Source organism: Ursus americanus, chromosome 12, assembly GCF_024610735.1.
Source record: "Ursus americanus isolate L20-20 chromosome 12, mUrsAme1.1.p, whole genome shotgun sequence".
NCBI classification, from domain to species: domain Eukaryota; kingdom Metazoa; phylum Chordata; class Mammalia; order Carnivora; family Ursidae; genus Ursus; species Ursus americanus.
The window spans coordinates 50,624,234-50,637,561 of record NC_142138.1 but is presented as its reverse complement, the minus strand read 5'-3'; positions in this window follow the sequence as shown (position 1 = coordinate 50,637,561).

Here is a 13,328-nt window from a genome sequence, read left to right as displayed (position 1 = left end):
CGTCGATGTCACCTTATTCTTTTCCTCTTTTATCATATTCCTTGATTTCTCTTTCCTTACCTGAAAAGCTATGTCTTTGTCTCAGGTCTAGGGCTTTCATTCAGGGAGGAGTAAACCCAGAGCACAGACAAGGACAGAGTCTCCTTTCAAGGAGTGGCTCCGGTTTCTCACAGCATCTTGGGGTGGGGCCTGGGAAGAGTCCGTGTCCACTGAAGAACAATACAGCCTTCATCCCTGCTACTCTGCTATCTTTTTTAGTCCTGCTCACCCCGAGGGAGTTAGACTCTTCCGTGGCTTTAATGTCACATTGGTCTTGCTTGGTGAACTCTGCTTCTGTTCTGGATTACTGGATTTGAATACAACATTTTTTAGGAACGTATACTCCATGAGGAAATGTTCAAGGTTTATAAATCGGGGGGCAATTAGACACAACTATATTGACCATGATCCTAATTTTATTTTAAAAAATATTTACTTATCCATCTCTACTTTAATACTCCTATAAAAATGTAAGTCCCGGTGGTGGTTGAACCATGGATGACTTTATTTTTGTAGTTTTTTATACTTTGCTGTTTCCCCCAAATTTAATGTATTATGGAAAAGTCAGCATCCTGTTTGCTTTCTCTCCATCTTTACCACAACTCAGAGTTGCTTCCCAGCTACGCTTCCCCTGGCTGCTCCAGCTTGCCTCCCTGATTCTCTTCCCCTGCCTCTTCCTGTCTGACACAGGCAGCCCCTCAACTGGTACAGTCACAGGACTGGAGTCCTGCTTGCTGGGGAGAAGGTACTTTAGTATGTCAAAATATCCACGTCATCTAGGTAGGGCTAGAGGCCTAGGCTCTGCTTCAGCAGCCACCTGGGGATAAAGAAAATGGAAACATCAATAAACCATATCTTTAAGACTTTGGTCCCTATTTATAAAGGCTTCTGGGGCACCTGAGTGGTTCAGTCGGTTAAGCGTCCAACTCCTGATTTTGGCTCAGGTCATGATCGTGAGACCGAGCCCAGGTTGGACTCTGAGCTTAGTGCAGAGTCTGCTTAAGATTCTTGCTCTTGCCCTCTCCCTCCACCCCCGCCCCCACCCCCTATGTGCACATGCTCTCAAAAGAAAGAAAGAAAGAAAGAAAGAAAGAAAGAAAGAAAGAAAGAAAGAAAGAAAGAAAGAAAGGAAAAAAGGCTCTCCTCCTCTTTTATGGGAAATTTGTCATTCCTGCTGTTAGTTTGCCTTAATAACATCAAAGAGACTTCACAGAATCAGAACTCTCAGTCTTTGAGAATCTTAATGATTAAAGAACCTCTTAGGCTGCAAGTTCAGGACCACTCATGATCTCCATCTTGGTAGATGTGAGCAAAAACAGTTGTTAGGATGCCTGGGGGGCTCAGTCAGTCAAGCGTCTGCCTTCAGCTCAGGTCATGATCCCAGGGTCCGGAGATCGAGCCCCGCATTGAGTTCCTTGCTCGTCGGGGTCTCGGGGGAGCCTGCTTCTCCCTCTGCCTACTGCAGCTCCCCCTGCTTGTGCGCACACACTCTCCCTCTCTCTGACAAATAAATAAAATCTTTAAAAACATAAAAGTTGATAAAAAAAAGTTTCTACATTGATGGAGCCTTATAACAGAAGTCTTGAATTCTTCATTATTCCTATTATAACTCGATTCCTTCATGCTAATGCTTTTTCAACAGATAATTGCTGAAAACATAATGGTAAAAAGGATTAGGAAGGAGAAATTTCCACTACTCACAGACAATATGACTGCCCAAATAGAAGCTACAAAAGAATCTACAGATACATTAGAATTAATAATGGTCCAGATCTGGATCACAAACAGGTTGGAATCAATTCTTCCAAAGGAGGCAAGGTAAGTTTTTCAGCCTTGCATTGGATCAGCCTGTCTGGGCAAGTATGTCAACTGCGTCCCTCATTCAGTAAGAATTCCACGAGATAACAAGAAGAAAACACGATATGGTGCTTTCTTTCTGCAGTAGACCTCAGCTCTGTTTCCAGGTCTTCTTGTCCGTGTGGTTTCCTGAGTGTTCTGGCTTCATGTGTAACTGCTCCATGATCCCTGATTCTCACAAACTTTTTCCCACTATGCGACATGAGAGTAGCCTGCCATTTTCTATTGCACTTCATTCCTGGCCTTTTCTTGAACCTGATTTACTTACCTCCTCTCGGTTTCTCCTTGACTCCATGATGCCATCTATCTACTACCTCTCAGTGAGGAGAAGTCCTCCGCGAAACAGAAAGGCACATGGTATGGAAAGGGCAAAAGAGTCATCAGAAGAACTATACTCCCAAGGGCAGGGTCCTCAAAGAGACCACTTGGCTAAGTGGAATGGCAAAGAGACCCTCTGCCTAATACTTTAAATCCTGCGAGTCTGTTTGGCTACCATGAATAACTGGGAGATTAATAACTATACAAAGCCAACTGAATGATATGAAGTGCACTTGAGAAAAAATCTCAACTATGGAGTGTTTGTGCCTCAGAATCCCCACTATGCAATAAACGTCAGTTGTCTACATAAACCTAAACACTGTGTATTGGAGTGGACAAGGCAGATGCCAGAAAAGTAAGGGAAAGTGGGAAAAGGCAGGATTCCAGGCTCCTGGTCTTCAATAGGAACATCTTTCCCCTTTGTATTCTCTGGTGGAGACAGCCACGAAGGGAAATCTGAGACCCATCAGGAGCGAGATGAGACGCCATGCCCTATTTTAGCTCAAAGGCTCCTTAGGAATTTAGCGTCATCCCCTCTTCATGCAGCCCACTTTGGAGCCGCTAACTTCAGGGCCACTGTGACAGAACTCCAGTTTCTCATCAATGGACACTCTTTTTCCATGACAGGAAGTCCACTCAGGACATTCACAGGGTTCATCTGATAAGCAGCCCTTAGCGGGCAGGCCCCAAAGATTGCCTTCAGTTCGGGAACCCTTACATCTTCACCATGTGGTCTCATTTCACCTGAAGTCATCATTGCCTTATCCGTCATTATTCAAGTGAGGAGTATACTGGTTATTTTAAAAGTTTCTGCCCAAGGAAACAATTATTTTCATGACTTTTATCTTAACATTGTGAATTTATGTTTTCTGCAAGTATCATCTGAATGTTTTCACTTAGTTTATAATAGAAACAGGATCCTAGTAAAACACAGAATTTTAGAGCTGAAGAGAGGATTGGACATTCTAGTCTTCTTTATTCTAGAAAAGAACTTAAGTCTAGAATGATTACATATTTCAACTTCAGTCATACTTCTGTAAAAGCTCGAAAATATTTTCCCCATGAAAAAGCCAAGGCTCTGAGGGCTTAGTCCTTTCATCTAAAACCAGCAACGCATAATGATGAAGCTAGTGTTCAAACTCAGATCTGTTTGTCTCCACTGCTTTGGAGGGAGCTGTGATAGGGTTGGGAGAGAGCAATCTGACACCAGCACCCATTCTGTTGTGGAGCCTTTCTCATGCAGATAGAGACCTGTTCTGTATCCCTAGATTGGTAACGTGAGTGCAGTGACGTGCTACATTTTGAATCAATGCTAACCAAAGGCAAAAAGGATTTTGGGTTGTGTTTCTGGAATCTGATCCTGTTGACAACAGAATAGCAACCTGCACCTGTATTTCCCCTCAGTCCTACTTGAATTCTTCCCAGATTTTCCTCAGCCTTGGAGTCTCCTGTAAATCCAAAGTAGTGTTCTTTAAAAACCGCGTTATGTGGACCACCTAAACAAGGATCACTCACTTGGGGCCCTTTAAAAATACAGCTAACTTTTAGGGCACCTGGTGGCTGGCTCAGTTAGTCAAGCATCCAACTCTCGGTTTTGGCTTGCAGTCCTGGGATCGGGCCCACATCCGCGTCTGGCTCTGTGCGTGTGGAGTCCTCTGGCTCTGTGCATGTGGAGTCAGCTTCAGATTCTCCCTCTCCCTTCCCACTCACCCCCCCCAAATAAATAATTTTTTTTAAAGATTTTATTTTATTTATTTGACAGAGAAAGACAGCCAGCGGGAGGGGGAACACAAGCAGGGGGAGTGGGAGAGGGAGAAGCAGGCTCCCAGCGGAGAAGCCTGACGTGGGGCCCGATCCCAGAACGCCAGGATCACGCCCTGAGCCGAAGGCAGATGCTTAACGACTGAGCCACCCAGGCGCCCCGCAAATAAATAAAATCTTTAAAACAAACAAACAGTTGGGGTGCCAGGGTGGCTCAGTCAGTTAAGCAACTGCCTTTGGCTCAGGTCATGATCCCAGGTCCTGGGATGGAGTCCCGCATCAGGCTCCCTGCTCAGTGGAGAGCCTGCTTCTCCCTCTCTGTCTGCCCCTCCTCCTGCTTGTCCTCTCTCTCACAAATAAATTTTAAAAAATCAAATAAACCTTTAAAAAAATACAGTTAACTTTTGAACAACAGGGGTGGGGGTGGGATCAGGGACACCGGCTCCCCCCTATACAGAAGATCCATGTATAACTTTGACTCCCCCAAAACTTGAAAATTAATAGCCTACTGTTGACCAGAAGCCTTATTGATAACAGAAAGTCAATTAACAAATACTTTGTATATGTATGATTATACTACATTCTTTCAATAAAGTAAGCTGGAGAAAAGAAAATGGTATTAAGAAAGTAATAAGGAAGACAAAATACATTTACAGCCCTGTATTTATTGAAAAATATCTGAGTATAAGTGGACCTGTGCAGTTCAAACCTGAGGTCTTCAAGGCTTAACTGTATACAGCTTCCTGGGTCCCTGCGAGAATTACCCAGTCAGAATTTCCAGGGCGGAGGGGTGGACTGGGAGTTCGCATTTTATGTCTCCCCGAAGATGCTTATGTTCACAGAAGTTTGAGAATCACTAAGATTATAGAGAAATATCATTGGCTGAGACTGCAGCAGTCTGGGCCTGAGTGGTTTGAAAATAGGAGAACTGAAATCAGGATTAAATAGAGTAGCCTCCAACCAATCCTTAGGAAACTGCAATCTTTCAGGAATGCGTTTAAAAATTATCTTTGATAGCCTTTATAATTATTTCAATATATTATTCCAGATACATAACGTGGAAAATAGGAAAAAACTGAAACAAACAGCAGTATATATACATTCTACCCTAACTCCCATCAGACAGCGTTTAACATTTTGACATTACCTCCTAGTTTTTCTTTCTTTTCTTCCTTTCTTTTCTCTTTCTTTCCTTCTTTAAAGAAAGCTGCCTCTTCCTAACATAAGGATGACTTAGAAATGAGCTTCTTGGTCAGAAACATTATTGTGTCAAACTCCCATTAGTATAAGGACGGTTATACTGGCAGAAGCACTGTGGTCAGGGAAGGCAACTCCACACCCTGAGTAAGTTCTCTACAGTGAGGACAAATTGCTGTCTGCATTGCGATCAACCTGCAATGACGTGGTTTTCTGGTCTTTCTTGGGGAAAGGTGCTCACTGTCAGTTTCTGCTATCGGCAGGTCCGTCACTCAGCAGTGAGGCCAGCCAGGCCAGCCTTGGCGAGGGAAGTTCATGCTGTTGGGCCCACGCACGACCTCATCCCCACTGTTGTGGCTTCGGAACAAGCACTCAGGTAACTGCATAAAAAGGCTGAGTGTCCTACACAGACCAGCTCATTCTGCCCGCCTGGTTATTGAAGGTCTCATCTCTGTGGATGCTCTCTTGCTTCATATTCACACGGGGCACAACTGTTTTTCACACCTTATGCTCATTCTGAGTCTCGTCCACATGCCTCTTCCCGTACCTTCTTTTGTTACCATATGCCAAATCTTTGTTTTCTGATTTCCCGACATTTCAGCCAAACTGCCACTCACTGTCCACAAATCAGTTTATTTATCCTTCTGACCATCTCTCAATTCAGACAGAGTGGACAACCAGACGTATCGCTCAAAGTTCTGTGCGCTGGGAGGATGTCCCATCAATACCGTCTCACCGGACGACTCCAGAATGGGGTTGGAATGCTGCTTCAAGGTGCTGCCAACACACGGTACAGAACTATCTGTAAATGAGGCCTTAGCTTTTTCTTCCTCAGGAACCTGTCACTGCCCCCCCGCCAAAGGTCACAGGGTGGTAAAGAGGCAGCGAGGTAGCAGGCGTAGGTGTGCAGGAGACTGAACCACCTCCTGTGCAACGAGCTGCTGCCTTCAGGAGCTAACCGCACTCTGCATCTGATCTCATTTACACCGTCTCCACTTGATGTTGGATTGCTGACGCCTTCAACCAACTTCGTATCTTGATGGGTCAGAAAACATCTAGTTCATCATGGGAAGCTTAGGTTACACGGTCTCCAAATGTCCCAGATCAGAAGTTCAGTCTCCACCAGGGTTTCAGTAGCAAACCGAGAGCAGTTTCTGAAAAAATAGTTATGTATTCCAGAACCCTAACGGCTGGCGTTTCTGCTAGCATGACTTCCGTAGAAAGCCTCTGAAATGACCTCCAACGATCCCCGCCTCCCACTTTCCATGCCCTTGAGTCATCCTGGCCCCTTCAGTATCAGCGGGACTCATGGCTTGTTTCTCATTACTAGAATATGGCAGATGATGGGATAGCACTTCTGAGACTAGGTTATAAAGAGTTTGGCTTCCATTTTGGGAGCTTTCCCCTGCTTTCTTTCCCCCACTTCCTTTCTCTCTCCACTCACACGGAGAAAACAAGCTGCCTTGTAGTGCGAAGTCCTGTGGGAAGGCCCACGTGGCACGGCAAGGAACTGAAGCCCTGTTTGAAGCCTGCCAACAATCATGAGCGAGGTTGAAAGCGGATACTTAACTCCATTCAAGTGTTGAGATGACTTCTAGCTCCACCCAGTGGCTTGGCTTGACCGCAAACTCACAAGCTACCATGAGCCAGAACCGCCCAGAGAGGCGGATCCTATATTCCTGACAAACAAAAATTATGAAATAATGTTTGCTGTTTTAAGCTGCTAAGTTTTGAAGCAATCTGTGATGCAGCAACAGATAAATATAATGACTACCTGCGGACTTACGGATGTTTTACACAATATTGCTTTTCATCAGGGAACTCACTTCTCAGCTGAAAGAGTGTATCAATAAGGTTGTTCCCATCAAGTGTGCTGGTCTTGCCAGGTATGACATCCCTGAGAAGCAGCAGAGCTGAAGATTCAGTTACAGAGCCAGCTGGGACAGAATACTCTGAAAGGTTAGAGCACTAAACTATAGGATGCGGGCTGCTCTTGGGACCAGAGACTAATACAGGGTAATCTCTCTTCCACAGCCAGGATACGTGGATCAAAGGGTAGAAGTCAGAGTGCCTTCTCCATTACTACACAGTTCATTACAATCTCCCAAATTTTGTTTCCCATCCCTGAAACTCTTGATTGTTGCTGGGTTAGAGGTTTTAATCCCCCAAGGAGAAATGCTTCCGCCAGAGGTTGCCGCAATGGCACCGAAGAATTGGAAGATGAAACTTCCACTGGCCATGGACAGCTTCATATGCTACGGAAGTAACGAGGGAGGGATCACTGCTTTTGCTGGGGCAATTGCTCCCAATTACTAAGGGTAAACTGAGCGGCTGCTCTAACCCTGGACACAGAGAAGGACCACGTCTGGAGCCCGAGACCTTCTTCGAGGCACTCAGTATTCTCAAATCCAGTAGTAGTAAAAGCTAAGGCAGAACCACAGCAACACAGCAGACAGACCACAAAGGTTTGGTCCTTTGGGAATGAGGCATGGGATGACCTCCACCAGGAAAAGAGCTCCGACTGGCTGCGGTGCCTGTTGAGGGTAAAGGGAACAGAGTGTACAGCAGACGCAAGCACACAGGACTGCAGCAGTTATGAAAATGTTCTCCCTTGTCTGTCATGTACATGTTGACATATATTTACTTACTTTTCCCCTCTCCCTCATCACCCCTCTTTAGTTTGAATAAGGACTGTTCTTGGTGATTAACTTTACAATTTATATGTTATAGAATATTCAGATGGGATTCAATAAAATAGAAAATAACATTACTCAGAAATGGCTATGGTGACTGTTGGACTTTGGACCTCTCTTTTGAGGAAGAAGATGGAAAAGCAAAAAGACGTTAATGTTGTGTAAGACAGAAATACGTAAATGGATAATGAATGACCAAGATGATCGATCTTGCTATTTACGGTCTCTCAGCTCCAAGTACACCTTTCAAAACTCTGTCCAACTTTGTTTTCATACGTAAATTATAATTTCCAGATTCCTATGCCCACTGGCTTCTGATTAGGTTCTGCAAAAGGGAAACTTGGGTGGAGAACGGAAGACAAACAAGAGAAAAAACTCTTCCTTCTAGTTCCTGTCAGGATTGCTCCAGCACCAGTGGCAGCAAACCAAGGCCCCAAGCCTCTTTGAGCTGGCCCTGCCACGCGCTCTGCAGTGCCTGCTAGGCAGTAGCAATAGCCCCACTGTGCTCCCTCCCCTGCAGAGCCAAGCCGCAGGCACCTGTCTGGGGGCATCCCTCTCCCCTGACAGTCTGAGTACCTGCTGCAATGCTCCTGCCATCTCATCACCAGCTAAAATGTACCCTTCTTAAGAGATCTGATCATCAGCCCCAAGAGAACACCTCCTTCAAACTCACAGGCTCTGGTGACACCAGTTGTATTAGTCGGGGTTTTCCAGAGAAACAGAACTGGTATATTTTACACACCCATATAAAGCAGAGAAGGAGAGGGACGGAGAGAGAGAGAGAGACAGGTATTTACAAAGGCTGAGAGATCCCACGATCTGCCATCTGCATGCTGGAAACCCAGGAAAGCCAGTGGTGTAAGTGAAAGGCCTGAGAGCTAAAGAGCCAATGGTGTAGACTGCAGTCTGGGTGAGAAGACGTAAGAACTAAGAGCACCAAGGGCAGGAAAAGATTGATGTGCTGGGTCCAACAGTTAGGCAGAGAGGGAATTCAACATTCCTTTGCCCTGTTGTTTGTTCTATTCAGGTCTTCGGTGGGTTGGACGAGGCCCACGACATTGGGAAGGACCCTCTGCTTTAGTCAGCTCACCAATCCAGATACCAATCTCTTCTGGGAACACCCTCAAAGATATACAGAGAAATACTCTTTTACCAGTTACCCGGGCATCAAAATTTTTCATCGTAAGTTTTAATAGTTACAGCAAAGAATCTCATTTCATTTTATAAATATGGCCATTTTCAAATAAAACTATTCCATCACTTTCAAATTTGTCCACTGGACTCTAAATGCTATAGCTATTTGATATCCACAATTTCCATTAAAGGAAATACATTCAAATTCCCTCATAATTTGATCATATTTTTACGCTTAAAAGTTCACCTTGTCCTATTTCTCTGCAATAAAAATATGCATGTTAATTTGCATTGTTTTAAAGCATTCAGTGAACACAAGACTCTTAAAAATGTTTTAAATTTCTCCTGGCTTGATTAATTACAATGAGTATTATTATAGAATTGAGCAGAACAAACACGTCTTTTGAGTATTAAATAAAAAAGTAAAATTTTATGGTTGTAGATCTCTTAATGAGATTGATGCTGGGTTGTTTTTGTTTTTGTTTAGATTTATTTAGGGCCTCCTAGGTGGCACAGTTTGTTTAACCCAGCGTCCTGCGATCGAGCCCCACGGGTCGGGCGCCCTGCTCAGCGGAGAGTCTGCTTCTTCCTCTCCCTCTGCCCCTTCCCCCGCTTGTGCTCTCTCTCTCTCCCTCTCAAATAAATAAATAAAATAAAAATAAATAAAAAATAAAGATTTATTTGAGAGACGGAGAGAGAGGGAGGAGAGAGGGGCAGAGGGAAAAGGAAAGAGAATCCCAAGCAGGCTTGATACTCAGTGCAGAGCCCGACTTAAGGCTCAATCTCACTACCCACAGATCATGACCAGAGCCTAAATCAAGAGTTGGATGCTCAACTGACTGAGCCACCCAGGTTCCCTGATGCTGTTTGGTTTTTTTTTTAAAGTAAGCTCTATGCCCAACATGAGGCTTGAACTCATGACCCTGAGATCAACAATCATATGCTCTACTGACTGAGACAGCCAGGTGCCCCAGACTGAGGCTCTTTTTAAAAAAATTAGGTCATGTATCTATGGTACTGAGATGAGGCAGAGCTCACTGGAAATCAATTGCAAAAAAGATTATCAAGCCAAGGTGGAGTTTAAAATATATATATTAATAATTATGTGCATATTTACAGAATGTTAAAAATATATAGATACTAAAACACACTCCACATGGTAGGAATGAATAGAAAGCAAAGAAGTAATTGATAATTCCTACTGAGCAATAAACTTCCAAAGTTTGAAAAAAAAAAAAAAACGGATTTAAACTTTCTTTCTTCTTCTTCTTTTTTTTTTAAAGATTTTATTTATTTATTTGACAGAGAGAAACAGCCAGTGAGAGACAGAACACAAACAGGGGGGTGGGAGAGGAAGAAGCAGGCTCCCAGCGAAGGAGCCTGATGTGGGGCTGGATCCCAGGACTCCGGGATCACGCCCTGAGCCGAAGGCAGACGCTTAACAACTGAGCCACCCAGGCGCCCCAGATTTAAACTTTCTAGTAGCCTTTGGCCAAGCTATGGAAATATTTCTCCTAACAATCAGAAAAATGTTTTTTTTTTTTTTTTGAAGATTTTATTTATTTATTCGACAGAGATAGAGACAGCCAGCAAGAGAGGGAACACAAGCAGGGGGAGTGGGAGAGGAAGAAGCAGGCTCATAGCAGAAGAGCCTAATGTGGGGCTTGATCCCAGATCGCCGGGATCACGCCCTGAGCCGAAGGCAGACGCTTAACCGCTGTGCCACCCAGGCGCCCCAGAAAAATGTTTTATTTAAAGATGTAAGGCTGATCTGTAGAAAGTAAACACTGATGCTTTCACCTCCTTACTTAAAATCATGCAAATATATAAAATAAAATACAAGTTTATATCTTAGTTTGAGTAGAATTTTCGGAGACTATTATTTCAAATTGTCCCTTTATTTGGTGCCTTGGAGATTTTCTTATACTCTGGGGAATGCACTGTTGTAAAAATAGGATGGATACAAAATACACTTTTCCTTTGTAAGGAGGAAAAACGGCATTTGTGAGAAAGAAGCCAAAAAGAAGAACCTGCAAAGTCCTACCGTGACAGCAGGCAACTCAATTGTAGGAGGAAGTACATATTTTAGCAGAGAAATTTAGAAACAATTTCACTAAAAACTACTGTCATCTGCAAACTTGAAATTCATGGGAAGGCTCTGTGAAACTCAAGTGGTATGAATATCCATTTGAAGGCTACTGGTTTAAAGAATATTCTTAACGACCATTGTATACGTAGCATAAAATCAACAGAATTACTTGTATTAAGAGGTATTAAAGGGGCGCCTGGGTGGCACAGAGGTTAAGCGTCTGCCTTCGGCTCAGGGCGTGATCCTGGCGTTATGGGATCGAGCCCCACATCAGGCTCCTCTGCTATGAGCCTGCTTCTTCCTCTCCCACTCCCCCTGCTTGTGTTCCCTCTCTCGCTGGCTGTCTCTATCTCTGTCAAATAAATAAATAAATAAATCTTTAAAAAAAAAAAAAAAAGAGGTATTAAAAAACAGAAGAGAGAAACAACTGAAAGAGACTTTAGACGCAGAAGGAGAAATAGAATACAACTTACAACTCAAGGAAAACAGTCTGTCTTCCTCATCATTATTGCCTGCCCTGCCCTGCACAATGACTAGCACACTGCAGGCGCTCAATGGATAGTGAAAGATAGCAGATAAGCAAAGTCTATCTAGAAACAGCAGGAAGGGGGTGCCTGGCTGGCTCATTGGGAAGAGCATGTGACTCTTGATCTCGGGATCGTGAGTTCGAGCCCCATGTTGGGTGTAGAAAGAACTAAAAACATAAATAAACTTTAAATAAATAAATAGAGCAGGAAGGCATTAAGACAGCAACAGAAATCAAATTAGAAAGGCAGTGTAATTGGCAACAACAAAACTCTGATAGACTTAGCGGAGAAAATGCAGTCATGGCATTATTAAGATTATAAAAGAAAAAAAAATAAAACCAACAATGAGAGGGGAAAAAACAGAGAAATATAATTTTATTTGGGAAAAATAAATAGAAATTCAAATCACTTCGAGGACTTAGCAAAAATTTCTTTGCAGTTATCCCACCTTCATTTTACCTGAGCTGAAACTCAACAATACTGACACATCGAAGCCAAGATTTATCCTAAACTCATCATGTACACTGCTGACCTTAAATCTCTCATTATAAAATTCCCAAATTCTTTTTTTTTTAAAGATTTCATTTATTTACTTGAGAGAGAGAGCGAGAGAGAGAGAGCGAGCAGGAGCAGAGGGAGCGGGAGAAGCAGACTCCCCGCTGAGCAGGGAGCCCGACGGGGCTCGTGAGATCCCAGGACCCTGGGATCATGACCTGAGCCACAGGCAGATGCTTAACCGACTGAGCCACCCAGGCACCTCCAAAATTCCCAATTTCCGTGTTCCAGCCTACCTTTATTTAACACACACCCTGCCAGAAGCAGCAAGGATACTACCCTAAAGACCGCCCAAATTTATCACCCCTCCAAAAACTATACTAAAAGTATAGCTTTACTCTAGAATAGAAAGATACTCCACATCTCAATTGTCATACAGATGAGCTTATAAAATTTAACTACTTCATGAGAACATGAACAGCAAGCAAAGACTACTATCACATCTTCAGAACAAACTGAACCCAACTGCCCAAAGCCACAACAGCCACTGATATCATAATCATGATTATGTACATGGGAGTAATTTTTTTCATTACACTGTTCTATACAGACTAATTCGGCACCTTCTGAATGTATTATAATACCATCCCCTGGTTCTATATCTTGGACTACGTTTTAATTATCCCTGGATAAAGTCCAAAGCAGAACCCAGTTTAAAAGATTTCCTCACTGTATTGCAGGACAGCACAGTCAGCTGGAAGACCAAACCAGTTTCATCTGAGTCACAACCTCAATGCCTGCAGGGACCAGGAAGTCATCTACGCGTGGAAGCAGACCAGGTATAAGACAACAGAGTGTGATGAAAAGCACACTGTTCTCAAGGTGCTCAATTACTTTTTAATTAGATTTTGAGTCCGCGGAATGTTTTGAAAGCCAAACAAAAACATATCGAGGCTGAATTTGGACAAATTCACTAGGGTTCAAATTTTGCAATCTTCATTGTTTGGATTTCAAAACATTCCACAGATTCAAAAATCGATATTTACCAAGTGCCTGTTGGAAAGAAGGTACAATAATACAAATGAGAAAATGCTTATTAAATATTATTGTTGACACAACAAGTACTTGTAAAAAGCTGTCTCATCATACCTGACATGAGGTTTCGGTAAAGGGATTAGAACCAGAGCCAAATCACAGATCTACATCCCTGACTTAATC